The 13,972-nt window shown below is 44.3% G+C and overlaps 1 protein-coding gene across 6 annotated transcripts in view; it reads right to left on the bottom strand.

The window, feature by feature from the left end:
- The window catches only part of LOC126297687 (uncharacterized), a 268,259-nt gene that overhangs the window by 205,295 nt on the left and 48,992 nt on the right, over positions 1-13,972 (bottom strand). The window contains exon 1 of one of the 6 annotated variants that reach the window (XM_049988798.1): positions 1,519-1,583. The exons of the other annotated variants lie outside the window; for them this stretch is intronic. The gene's annotated coding sequence lies outside the window, so the exon portion shown is untranslated. Of the gene's footprint in view, positions 1-1,518; positions 1,584-13,972 lie in introns of those variants that run through there. 6 annotated transcript variants of the gene reach the window in all.

Here is a 13,972-nt window from a genome sequence, read left to right as displayed (position 1 = left end):
ACAGCACTTCGTACGATTTTCATTATAAGGGCATTACAGACAAGTATTAACCCATGTCAATTACATTTGTCATAAATATTTGTCAGAATATTAAAAATTATAAATTAACACTCAGCCGCAGGAGGACTTCACTAAGAATTATTGCTTAGTTCGAACTTTGTAGTTCGACGGACTCCTCCTCTTGCGCACGCGAACCCCCCCCCCCCCCCCCCCCACACCCCGCACACACACACACACGTTAAACGAAATACGCTTTTGAAGTGCTCTCACTAAGGCGAGTGGCCTGAATCCTGAATCCACAGGCTTATCAGGTTCGAGTCCCACTGTCATGCGTAGGAGGAGGAACCATTAATCTCCATGTCCCACGGGCACTTGGGTCCCCTACGTTGTCTTATAGCGCCAGTTATGCGTGTCGATGACCACGTGACACTTCCCCCCTCTCCCCGCCAAATCGCCGTCGTCATCCACACCCCCATCCGCTTCCCCCTGCCGAGCCACTGTCTGTTATAGTCTACAAAGTCTGAGGCTGTAGAGTGTTTTATAGACCATCACAATTGTAATTATGAAGTCATTGTAGTCCTGGCCCTGTGTTCAGATATATGAGCGTATTTTCCACCAACTCATGTAAACTTCGTCTGGTTTTAATAAGCAAGAAAGAAAATAAACGTGCGTGAAACAAAGTTAATGTGGTCAACACCGCGAGCAAAAGAAACTTGGATGCATTCTGTAGTTACGTCTCTTAAGTACGACACTATGCACACTCAGTCTTAAGAATACTTTTAACAATTCTGAACGCCTTCACACACACACACACACACACACACACACACACACACACACACACACACAAGCACGTGCGAGATAAATTCATCGAAGTATTCTTACGTTAAAAAAGTTTTGGAACCAGACTGGAATTGTTGCTGTTAATCTAAGCAGAAATTTGCTCAATAAAAATTACATGCAAATTACCTAAAACAGTTAGCAGCGTTGTAACGGTTTCACTAAACATAAACAGAAATATCTCGCAATAGCGCATTCCAGTCTGATGAGGGAAAGCAAGTGCATCTTACAAACTGAAAACAACACGCTTTGTTTATAAACAAAGCGCTACGACAGCCGATTTAACTCGACTTCGGCACTACTGTTATTCCCGACGCTTCAGTTTTCATTTCGATAAATAAGTCTGCGTATTAACAATCGCACGTGAAACGTGCATCGACGCATGCAAATTATCGGCGAAGAATACACCGAATTACCATGCAGGGTGAAGCAAAACGATGGGTATCGTATAGCACGACAAAAGTGAAACAAAATAAAAATGTGCGAAATCAGTCAGCGTTCCACGACGCTATTGATTATTACGCCCTAGGGAATTCCACTTGACCCTGAAGGCGGGCGCTCAACCTGCTCAGTGTCGGACACAAATACGCGCGCGACCGGCAAAACAAAGCGCGGGAACAACGTGCCACTGCTATAGGCCACTCTACAAAATGGGATCATGCAGTGTAAACGGGTTACCTTGGCACCTGGCACGGTGACGTCAGGCAGCGGCCGACGCCGGCAAAACTCTGCGCGCCCGACGGCTGCCGGCCGCCGCCGATCAATACCGAGCCGTGACGTCACTCGAGCATGCTCGATACCTACACTCAACCCGGGCGCCAACTTCGGTCTTATCCGCGCGGGTCGAGGCCACCCTTAAAACTCTCACACCCCAAACCGAGCCATCAAACTCTTCCCGGCTTTTACTAGTTACACAATAGATAAACTTTGCACTAACTGAACATCGGAGGCGAGCGTGTGTACTTCGTCGCAGCCGCGAAATTCTTACATCCAGCGTGAAGGGCAAACACAACACGTAACTCCTCTCCCATAATCACCAACTGTCACCCTGTGTCTTAGATCGAGTAAAAACTAATCTGAATGACTGTCCTAATTAATGCTCGCTAACCGTGAAATCTTTGTACAATACATAAATATCGAAAATGTGAAATAATGGAGAAGAAAATTAAGATATGAATATGCTATAGGACAAATATGAGTGTACTATTCAACGTGGCACGCCTCTGAAATACTGGATATTTCAGCTTAGCAACGAGTCGGTGCGCCGTCGCATACATTAGCCGGAAGACGGTCGATTATGGAAGCTTCACGTAACTCCTTTGCCGCGTAAACTTACGTTAGAATAACTCTGCCACGTGAACATACGCTAGAATAACTCTTGTAGCTACAACCGCTCTGATGTGTAACAAACGCCTTAACCACCATCTAAAATATGCATTAAAATGCAACCATTTTCTAAAATGTCACGCATAGCTTCGGAAATCCTCCCCAATCAATACGCCCAGTTTTAAACAACCATTCATGCCAAAGTGTGTAAACAAAACTTATTCTTTAAAAAAAGTCTGAAACTAATTCCCTGACACAAATGTTAGTGTTACTACTGCTGTTCTTACCACTCATGAATAAGATCATTGGTAATATATTTAATGAAATAAACCGAGTAGTTTTAAGTTGAATTCGAGCCGCAGCGAAGCTTGGTATACAAAAAGCATTCTCGATTCTAGAATCTGTGGAGTGACTGTTAAAACTATGAAGTAACTTTACTGTATGGGAAATGAGCATACGCTTCCATCTGCTACAATCTTAAGTTCCAACGTATTTTGAAAATAATTAATGTTTTTGAGTGTTACAATATAGTGTCCTTAAGACACTATGCTTATTAAAAGTATTTTATCATAGCTAAGAAAGTACCACTGTCAGTTCAAACACATATACTTCGTCTTATATAATCACTAATAAGACAATATTGTAGCTGTGAATCGCTATCACTGTGTCATTGCACGGCATTTTAATCTCCCTTTCTATTAAAACGTAAATTACTGTACTTCTTCTAATAACACACATACATACACAACAGGGAGTCTTCGTGATCGAATGCCATCAAGGAGACATTTACGAGAGATGCAAAACTACGTATATTGGAGGAAGATTCATATTGAAGTGCCAAAGGACACTAATTATATCCGCTATCCGTTCTTATGTGCAAGTGTCCTGCAAAACTAAGAAGTGATGGCATAGACATGGCAAATTTTTCACCCTTTTCCGAAACAAAATGGGAAAGCCAGAGTTGCTTTCAAACTTCTTAACTGAACAGTTACGAAGATTAGCGGCGAAGTATGAATAATTGCTAAATTCCATAGTGTAGCTTACCAGTGAAAGACAATGCTCCTGACACCGCACAGGATAACTCTTTCCATTGGATCAGCAACACCAAATGAAGAAACGGGAATACGGCTGCGGCACATGGCATTCCCACACGTAATGGCCAATACCATAAGTTTTAACACCACAGCCACGCGGTCTGTATTAAATTTTAATTTTGTGATGACGTGATCGAGTTCCTGGAATCTACTTGAGGCGGTTCTTTACAGACGAAGCAAACTACTCTACGTCATAGCTTACGACTGTATATAATGGGAACAGAACTCTTCGCTCATGGTGATCTATGCCCATATTTCGCATTCGAAAATCTATGCGGGTGAGGTGCCAAAGATGAAATGTTAAGTATGTACTGGAAAACCGATAGGTATGAATATATGTATAGAAACCTTAAAAATAAAGTTCACTTACTGTGTTTTTAATTGTGTGTTTTGTTCGCTAACGGACACTTTGAAGAACAGCCTCATCTACAGGCTTTTAGTTGGATATCAGATAACCTCCATTTTGCTATCAACGTGTCTGAAACGCGTATCTGTGGGAGGTTATGCGCGTTTTTTTAACTGAAATCGTGGTTATGGTAGATCAGATTCAAAATTACTGTACAATACATACAATTTTTGTGTAACACTTCATATTTCCATATATTTTGCCATTTCTTGTATAAGTTTAGCGTAGTTTTGCGAACTTCCAAATTGCAGTATAACCTCCTACAAATAAGCGTTTCTGACGTGATGATGTGGCAATGAAGGTCATTCGACGGCCAACTGATGCCGTGAAGATGAAGCTGTACTTCGAAGTGTACAGTGACGAATAAAATGACGCAGTTGGAAACACAATACACGGACAGTATTTTTAAGTGTTCCAATAATTTCACTATATCGGTTTTGCTGAGAACATCCAATGAGGCTACCACGAAATTTCATGAAAATACGATGAGTGTGTGCAGCATTTTTTTTTTTTACTCCGCCAGTTTCGAATGAAAAAATGCGAAATTTCTTGTGGGACATCATGGAATATTCCCGCTTCAGCCCCTATAGTCTCCTGAAATTCAGATACGTGATAGCGCTATAAGCAGGCTTCAAAATGGCGTCTGTAACAAAGGTGCGTTCAAAGCATACAGCTGTCATTAAATTTCTTCTGGCGAAAAACCTGAGCATTGCAGACATTAATAGGCACTTGCAGAGTGTTTACGAAGACCTGGCAGTTAACAAAAGCACGGTGAGTTGTTGGGCGAGGTGTCTGTCATCTTGCAACAAGTTGGCGTAAACCGTTCCAATCTCCCGCGTACCTGCTGGCAGCACACGGTTGTGACTCCTACAATGTTGGAACGTGCTGACACTCTCATTCGAGGTGATCAACGGATCATAATAAAACACCTCGCTGTACAACTGGACGTCTCTGTTGGTAGTGCTGACACACTCGTCCACCAGTACTCAGAAGTGTGTGCGCCTGCTGGATTTCTCGCCACCTAACACAAGACCACAAATAGCAATGAAGGATCATCTGTGCGGAACAACGCAACTGTGTGACAATGAAACGCCTCACACAACTCTCCGCACTGGAGAGAAGTTCACAGAACTTCATTAGACTGTTCTTCCTCATCCATATTACACCCTGTTCTCGCACCTTCCGACTTCCATCTCTTTATCCCACTGAAGGATACGCCCTGCGGGAAGCAGAACGTAGATGATGGGGAAGTTATTGACGCAGCAAGAAGTTGGCTCTGACGTCGCACTGAACTGAGGTTATGTTGATAAATAGGATTTTGTAGCCAGAAGAGTGGAGAATAACTTGATGTATTGGATTCCTGAATAAAACTTAACCTGCATTCATAAACAAAATGTGTCGAATTACTTACTGAACGCCGATCGTGTGCCTGTCGATGACTCTCCAACCACGCTAACACGTTGTGTCCTTCCTACCAATAAATCCTCACTCCAGTCACATATTTCGTTTAATATCCCAAATGATCATACCTTCATTAATAAGCGTTGGTGCAGTACTGATTCACTTTTCGGAAGTCAAGAAATACTGCGTCTATCTGACAGCTTTAATCCATAGCTTTCAGGACGTCATCTGAGAAATTTGCATGTAAGGTTTCGAAGGATGGATGTTTCCGGAATCCTTGCTGACTGGTATGGGGAAAGTCATTATGTTCGAGACACCACATTACATTTGACTTGGACATGTAAGAGTCTACAATAGATGAATGTCAAAGATACTGGACGATACGTTTGTACATCAATTTTGCTACCCTTCTTGTAGGCAAATGTAACGTGCGCTTTCTTCCACCTGCTGGCCAGAGTTCTTTGAGGCGATATTGGCTACATGGCTTATCTTGTCCTGCGTATTGAATCGGATCTAATCAGCAAGGTCATACAGCTTTTTATTATACACTACTGGTCATTAAAATTATTACACCACGAAGATGACGTGCTACAGACGCGAAATTTAACCGACAGGAATAAGATGCTGTGATATGCAAATGATTAGCTTTTCAGAGCATTCACATAAGGTTGGCGCCGGTGGCGACACCTACAATGTGCTGACATGAGGAAAGTTTCCAACCGATTTCTCATACACAAACAGCAGTTGACCGGTGTTGCCTGGTGAAACGTTGTTATGATGCCTCGTGTAAGGAGGAGAAATGCGTACCATCACGTTCCCGACTTTGATAAAGGTCGGAATGTAGCCTATCGCGATTGCGGTTTATCGTATCGCGACATTGCTGCTCGCGTTGGTCGAGATCCAATGTCTGTAAACAGAATATGGAATCAGTGGGTTCAGGAGGGTAATACGGAATGCCGTGCTGGATCCCAACGGCCTCGTATCACTAGCAGTGGAGATGACAGACATCTTATCCCCATGGCTGTAACGGATCGTGCAACCATGTCTCGATCCCTGAGTCAACAGATGGGACGTTGGTAAGACAACAACCATCTGCACGAACAGTTCGACGACGTTTGCAGCAGCATGGACTATCAGCTCGGAGGCCTTGGCTGCGGTTACCCTTGACGCTGCATCACAGACAGGAGCGGCTGCGATGGTGTACTCAACGACGAACCTGGGTGCACGAATGGCAAAACGTAATTTCTTCGGATGAATCCAGGTTCTGTTTACAGCATCATGATGGTCGCATCCGTGTTTTACAGAAAATGTTCGACTGCTGCCCTGGCCAGCACATTTTCCAGATCTCTCACCAACTGAAAACGTCTGAGGCCGAGCGACTGGCTCGTCACAATACACCAGTCACTACTCTTGATGAACTGTGGTATTGTGTTGAAGCTGCATGGGCTGTTCCTGTACTCACCATCCAAGCTCTGTTTGACTCAATGCCCAGACGTATCAAGGCCGTTATTACGGACAGAGGTGGTTGTTCTGAGTATTGATTTCTCAGGATCTATGCACCCAAACTGCGTGAAAATGTAATCACATGTCAGTTCTAGTATAACATATATGTGCAATGAATACCCGTTCATTATCTGCATTTCTACTTGGTGTAGCAATTTTAATGGCCAGTAATGTAACACGATGTATTGGGTGTGGCAACCATCTTTCACCTTGGCGTACAACAATCAACACATGATACAATCAATGATTGAAGATTCGCCCAGATAAGCTAACTATTTCTTCGTCAGTGTTTGTGCAGTATTTATACAAGGTGTAATATAAAGGTACACAGGACACGTTGCTAAAACCTAGAACAGGAAAGTATGTTATATGGGCATGGATCCGGAAAGGCTTTGTTAGAATGTCAGAATTGTGTTTCTATAATTCTTCGAATTGCATTTATCGTTGAAACGCTTGCTGCCCAGTCGTGGTAGTACGAATCCTTGCATGAAGTGACACAATCTCACCGGCTGTCTTCCACGGCCTACAACACAATGTAGATGAAGCAGAAGCAAGTTGAACTATCAAATTTCACAGACGAATGCAAATTTCCAGGTTTTAACAATTTTTTATTCCACACTCCAAATTCAGTCAACAACTATCGGCGGATTGAACGCTGGTCAATTGGCTCAAAATAGTGTAGCAATTGTACAAAATATAGTCCGTCAGCGAACTGCGCGTCCCCGTTGTGGCGACCACGCGACAGCTCTGTTTCACAAGATTAAGCTGACATTTCCGCAGCGCGCCTTTTAAAATCAGAAACGACGCAGCGCTCACACGCGCCAGGTGAGTGTTTATTTCCACCTAACTGCATTTCTTGACGGGAAATTGATTCTCAGACATCCTTTGCGGGAGTTGCGTTCTTCCGGAAGAGATCACTTTCCTAAACACAAACGCTGTCCGCTCTTGCGTTTACAGACACTACAACAATGCTGAAGTCCGCGCGTAGCAGTTCAATTAAAGTTGCGCTATCACGTTAACAGATCCTGGAATTCGTGCACCAACTCGCCATACTCACCCCGGCCAGTTCCTGCCGGCAATGCAATTCCCTGAATGACCCCTCTTTCGCTCAAGGGCTGAAGGTTCTAATGGCCAACTGCATTGCAAGCATTCGCGTAAGACAAGGCTTAGAGTCTCTAATGTCACAATACCAGAAGCAACTCTTAAATACACGAAATGTTCAAAATGCGCTCTTAGTTACGTGTGGTTAACTTGTGATTCTTAAATTCACCGTTGACTATAAATAACAGATTCCGTGTCAGACTAATAGGAAGAGGTGAAACAGCTCCCTGACTTTCACATTTTCCGGACTTCATATGAATCGATATTTGTATTTATCATGCAGATAACAAAAATTCTGTCTTCCCAATCAGAATGTTTATTTTGTTTCCAACCAAATATTTTCCGCCTAATCCTCAGTGGGCCACAACATAAACAGAATTATTGGATTATACATATTTTGTTACAAGTACATTTAAATTATCTCTTTTCAAATATGTGACTGCGACTCGTCATTTACTTTCATTTTTCCTGAGAAATATTCACATCACTGAGAGGTGAAGGCTGGGTTAAAGGAAGATTGAAAACTTCCGTTGTCTGGCCAGGGTTCGATCTCACGACCTTTCAGTTTGCAGGCACGCATTTTACTACCTGACCCGACGCCAAGAGTAAGTGTTGAACATGACACACATATCGTTGGAATTGCAAACGGAAATTGTGACTGGTATTGGATACGGATAGAGGAATGTCTCAGTCGTAGTCTTTCAAAATAGTTCTCCGGGCATTCGGCTGAATACATTTTGTAGAGCGCCGGAAAACATTTATCAAGAAAGCGGTAAGGGGGGGTTTGAACCCCACCGCTATCAAACAAGAGTCTCGTGTTGTCAACTAGTGTACCACCTCACTCAGTCGCTTGCGGGAAGGTCTGCGATTTAATCCAAGACGTCGATTTACTCTGAGGTGATTCCACTGCTAAGTAAATAAAAGCGATTTAGAGAAACAGTTGGCGGAAGAGGGCTTATTTCAATGCCACTCTTCAACCAAGCCTGCAGTTTGTCAGTACAAACGACAGAGATGAACAGTCAAGGTCCTGTTCGCTCTAAACGCATTCTCGGTTCTTAAGAATACATGAGGTAGTAAGCGGTGATAGCTGATAAACAGAGAATTCTACCACGCTAGCAACCATTTCCGTGAACGATGGCTCGTCTGCTCGTTCTACACACTCAGCAGTCCGCTTAGGTCGTCACAGCATATATGGAGCAGATATAAGCGCAACTGTAAATAACGTGAGACACTAAGGCTACCGCGAAAGTAAGGCTGAGATATTCCGAATAGATGAATAATGTTTCAGGACTCCTGTGTTCGTGCGTACGTTTCGAAATTTTAAACTTCCTGTGTGATGAATTCCTACGGCAACACCGGAAAAAAAGAATCTTCCTTGCCATTGCGTAAATACATTACGTATATGTTCCACCACTTACATTCCCACTCTTAACTTTAATTTTCGTTTCAGTGTTGTTTGTTCCGGGAGTAACTTAGGAGGTCACGTGTAAAGCTGTCAACATCTTTAAAGAAATTACTACTTTAAAAAGTTTATTTTCTATTACATTATGCTTGCCAAATAACCTATGTAAACTTTAATCTTGTATCCCTCAAACATCAACGTTTAGCTCTCATGTCCAAATAAAAGGTTATCCTGTGCTGTAAATGTTTAAAATTAATGTTCTCGGGTTTAATTTAGAGAAAAACCATGCCTGGAAAACACTTGTTTCACTAAAACAGGTTTAATAGCCCCGTAACGCGGAAATGTATACTCTGTTCTTGGTAACAAAACATATCATTTACACGTCAAACATCAGCGTGCTAGTTCCAGCATTTCTGTCTTACATTTTGTGCTTTGCAGCTTACGTAGTTAGTAAGTAAGTTGTTTGTTTATTCGCCTACAGATTAAAAAAATGGTTCAAATGGCTCTGAGCACTATGGGACTTAACTTCTGAGGTCATCACTCCCATAGAACTTAGATCTACTTAAACCTAACTAACCTAAGGACATCACACACATCCATGCCCATGGCAGGATTCGAACCTGCGACCGTAGCGGTCGCGCGGTTCCAGACTGTAGCGCCTAGAACCGCTTGGCCACCCCGACCGGCGCCTACAGATTATTTAGACATATCAGCTTAATACCTCACGAAGCACTGCATATACTAGACACACATTATTTCGTCTGACATCAAGACCATGATGATAATCTTGTCTTCACATCTACACTCCTGGAAATGGAGAAAAGAACACATTGACACCGGTGTGTCAGACCCACCATACTTGCTCCGGACATTGCGAGAGGGCTGTACAAGCAATGATCACACGCACGGCACAGCGGACACACCAGGAACCGCGGTGTTGGCCGTTGAATGGCGCTAGCTGCGCAGCATTTGTGCACCGCCGCCGTCAGTGTCAGCCAGTTTGCCGTGGCATACGGAGCTCCATCGCAGTCTTTAACACTGGTAGCATGACGCGACAGCGTGGACGTGAACCGTATGTGCAGTTGACGGACTTTGAGCGAGGGCGTATAGTGGGCATGCGGGAGGCCGGGTGGACGTACCGCCGAATTGCTCAACACGTGGGGCGTGAGGTCTCCACAGTACATCGATGTTGTCGCCAGTGGTCGGCGGAAGGTGCACGTGCCCGTCGTCCTGGGACCGGACCGCAGCGACGCACGGATGCACTCCAAGACCGTAGGATCCTACGCAGTGCCGTAGGGTACCGCACCGCCACTTCGCAGCAAATTAGGGACACTGTTGCTCCTGGGGTATCGCCGAGGACCATTCGCAACCGTCTCCATGAAGCTGGGCTACGGTCCCGCACACCCTTAGGCCGTCTTCCGCTCACGCCCCAACATCGTGCAGCCCGCCTCCAGTGGCGTCGCGACAGGCGTGAATGGAGGGACGAATGGAGACGTGTCGTCTTCAGCGATGAGAGTCGCTTCTGCCTTGGTGCCAATGATGGTCGTATGCTTGTTTGGCGCCGTGCAGGTGAGCGCCACAATCAGAACTGCTTACGACCGAGGCACACAGGGCCAACACCCGGCATCATGGTGTGGGGGGCGATCTCCTACACTGGCCGTACACCTCTGGTGATCGTCGAGGGGACACTGAATAGTGCACGGTACATCCAAACGTCATCGAACCCATCGTTCTACCATTCCTAGACCGGCAAGGGAATTTGCTGTTCCAACAGGACAATGCACGTCCGCATGTATCCCGTGCCACCCAACGAGCTCTAGAAGGTGTAAGTCAACTACCCTGGCCAGCAAGATCTCCGGATCTGTCCCCCATTGAGCATGTTTGGGACTGGATGAAGCGTCGTCTCACGTGGTCTGCACGTCCAGCACGAACACTGGCCCAACTGAGGCGCCAGGTGGAAATGGCATGGCAAGCCGTTCCAAAGGACTACATCCAGCATCTCTACGATCGTCTCCATGGGAGAATAGCTGCCTGCATTGCTGCGAAAGGTGGATATACACTGTACTAGTGCCGACATTGTGCATGCTCTGTTGCCTGTGTCTATGTGCCTGTGGTTCTGTCAGTGTGATCATGTGATGTATCTGACCCCAGGAATGTGTCAATAAAGTTTCCCCTTCCTGGGACAATGAATTCACGGTGTTCTTATTTCAATTTCCAGGAGTGTACATCTATACATACACTCCGCAAGCCACTGTGCAGAGGTGGCGGTGGGTACCCTATACTACAACTAGTCGTTTCCTTTCCCGTTCCATATAGCGAGGGAAAAACGACTTCGTGGTCCCTACGCGAAAAATATGTTGGCGGCATTAGGATCGTTCTGAAGTCAGTTTAAAATGCCGCTTCTCTAAACTTTCTCAGTAGTGGAATTCGAAATTAATTTCTTCTTCCCTCCAGGGATTCCTAATTGGGCTCCCGAAGCATATCCGTAACACTTGCAAGCTGATCGAACCTACCGGTAACAAATCTAGCAGGTCGCCTCTGAATCGCTTCGATGTCTTCTCTCAATCCGACCTGGTGCGGATCCCAAACACTCGAGCAGAACTCAAGAGTAGGTCGCACTAGCGTCCCTATATGCGGTCTTTTTTGGAGATGAACTACACTTTCCTTATATTCTCCCAATAAACCGATGTCGAGCATTCGCCGTCCCCACCACAATCCTCACATGATCGTTCCATTTCATATCGCTTCGCAGCGTTACGCCCACATATTTAAACGACGTGACTGTGTCATGCAGGACATTACTAATGCTGTAACCGAACATTACGGGTTTATTTTTCCTACTCATCTGCATTAACTTACATTTTTCTAAATTACGCTAGTGTACTAGAAATTTTGTCTAGGTCATGTTGTATCAACCTACAGTCACTTATCTTCGATGCCTTCCTGTACATCACAAAATCATCGGCGAACAACCGCAGATTACTGCCCACCCTGTCTGCCAGATTATTTATGTATATAGAAAATAGCAAAGGTACTATCACAGTTCCCTGGGGCACTCCTGATGTTATCCCGGTCTCCGATGAACACTTGCCGTCGAGGACAACATATACTGGGTTCTATTAATTAAGAATTCTTCAAGCCAGTCACATATCTGGGAGCCTATTCCGTATACACGTACCCTTCCTTATATTCTCTGTGCGTTTCCATCTGTCCGTCTAAAAAGTTATTTGATTCGCTGGTAAATTTGCTTAATTTTTCGGGTTACGTTGAAGTTATGTCTGGCTGTAGTTCGAATATCATGAATAGAGCTGTTAGTGTTTTTATTCCAACGAGCATCATGGACCGATACATGTACGCACACGGTGCAGTTAGAATCCTCAACGCTATCAACAGCTTATTACAATGAGCCAGATAATGGTTTTTATTTATTATTCTTTTGCACCTTTCCAGTAAGTTGGATACTGTGACCATATTTCGTGCATTTGATCTGAAAAATTATACCATCGTTTTCCAGACAAGATCGGAACTATTTCCTTGCTGTCTCTTATTTCAATGATTCCAGCTTTTTGAGTGACGTTTTGGGGTAAAAGTGTCATAACCCTAGGAAAGATATAAAAATGCGCCTTTTACTTAGTTGTCATTGTCTAGCGCACGAACTACCACTTTTGTAAAGTAATAGTAAAGAACTCGTGAACTCAACGGGCGTTTTGACCACCACATGATTTTGTTGTCATGCCTCTGCCTTCCACCAACCGACTTAGATAGCTGCGCAGGCACCTACAGTTCTGAGGTGGAACACGAATCATTATGCAAATTGGCAGTTTTTTCTGGGAAAAGAAGGACTGGAGGAAAAATGAGAGACAAGCGTCAGAAAATTGGTAGAGCCGACCAGAGATCGAACTCCGAATCTTTGGATTTTTAAATTAACGCGTGACTGTGCAGGCACCGAGCCATAATAGTTGAAACATTTAAAAATACATAATTCAAATTTCCGGCCAGGATTATGATTTTTTCTAAAGAGGATTTTTGCTTGGTTTGAAGTCAGTTTCAAGAACATGTCCCATCTTTGGAAAGGTTCTACCAGTTCATCTTATGCACAAGTTTAGTGAGCACAATTATACATTGGTCATATGATACAATTTAGACTTACATATTTTGTTTGCGCTCGATAATGATATCGTGGTCCTATGATTCAAAAAATCGCTCTAATTCAACACAAAATTCAGTTTCGCGCACTCTTAAATTCTGATTGTAACTGGGATAAAATACAAGGAGCGACAGGTTATCTACAGCTTGTACTAATCAGAAATCAGGACATGAAAGCGAGACAGTAATTGAGAAGGGAGTGAGATAGGGCTGTAGCTTATCCCCCACGTTGTTCAATTTGTACATTGAGCAACTAGTAAAAGAAAGCAAGAAACACGTGGAAACCAGTCAAACCTTAGGGAGAGGAAATAAATACTTTAAGGTTTGCCTATGAATAGTAACTGTTTGAGAGACTGCACTTGGAAGATCAGTTGAACGGAATGGATCGTGTCTTGAAAAGGGGTTCTGAGTTGAACACCGACAAAATTAAAACAAAGATCATCGAGTGTACTCGAAGAAAGCACGTGATGCTGATCAACGGCACTCAGGCTGGAACGGGTGCGATGCTAAACATCGCCACTGTGCCAGCTGGTACGTAATACCGGCGCGGCAGTACCTTGTAGCCGCTTGCGGAAGCAGCGTGCTCAGCCACAAGGAGGAACCTGAGCGCTGCTGCGCTGTCGCCTTGCGTAATGGGATGTGACTAATCGTCAGTCACCGCCACGAAGACGACGAGGCATTCCGTCTTCTTGCCTCACTGCGGGACATACGACCTACCGGACCGTACTAGTACCCGGTGGCATTTTGCACTGA

This window comes from Schistocerca gregaria, chromosome X (assembly GCF_023897955.1).
Source record: "Schistocerca gregaria isolate iqSchGreg1 chromosome X, iqSchGreg1.2, whole genome shotgun sequence".
NCBI classification, from domain to species: domain Eukaryota; kingdom Metazoa; phylum Arthropoda; class Insecta; order Orthoptera; family Acrididae; genus Schistocerca; species Schistocerca gregaria.
Note: the sequence above shows the minus strand (reverse complement) of the source record. Positions and strands in the feature narration are given on the sequence as shown.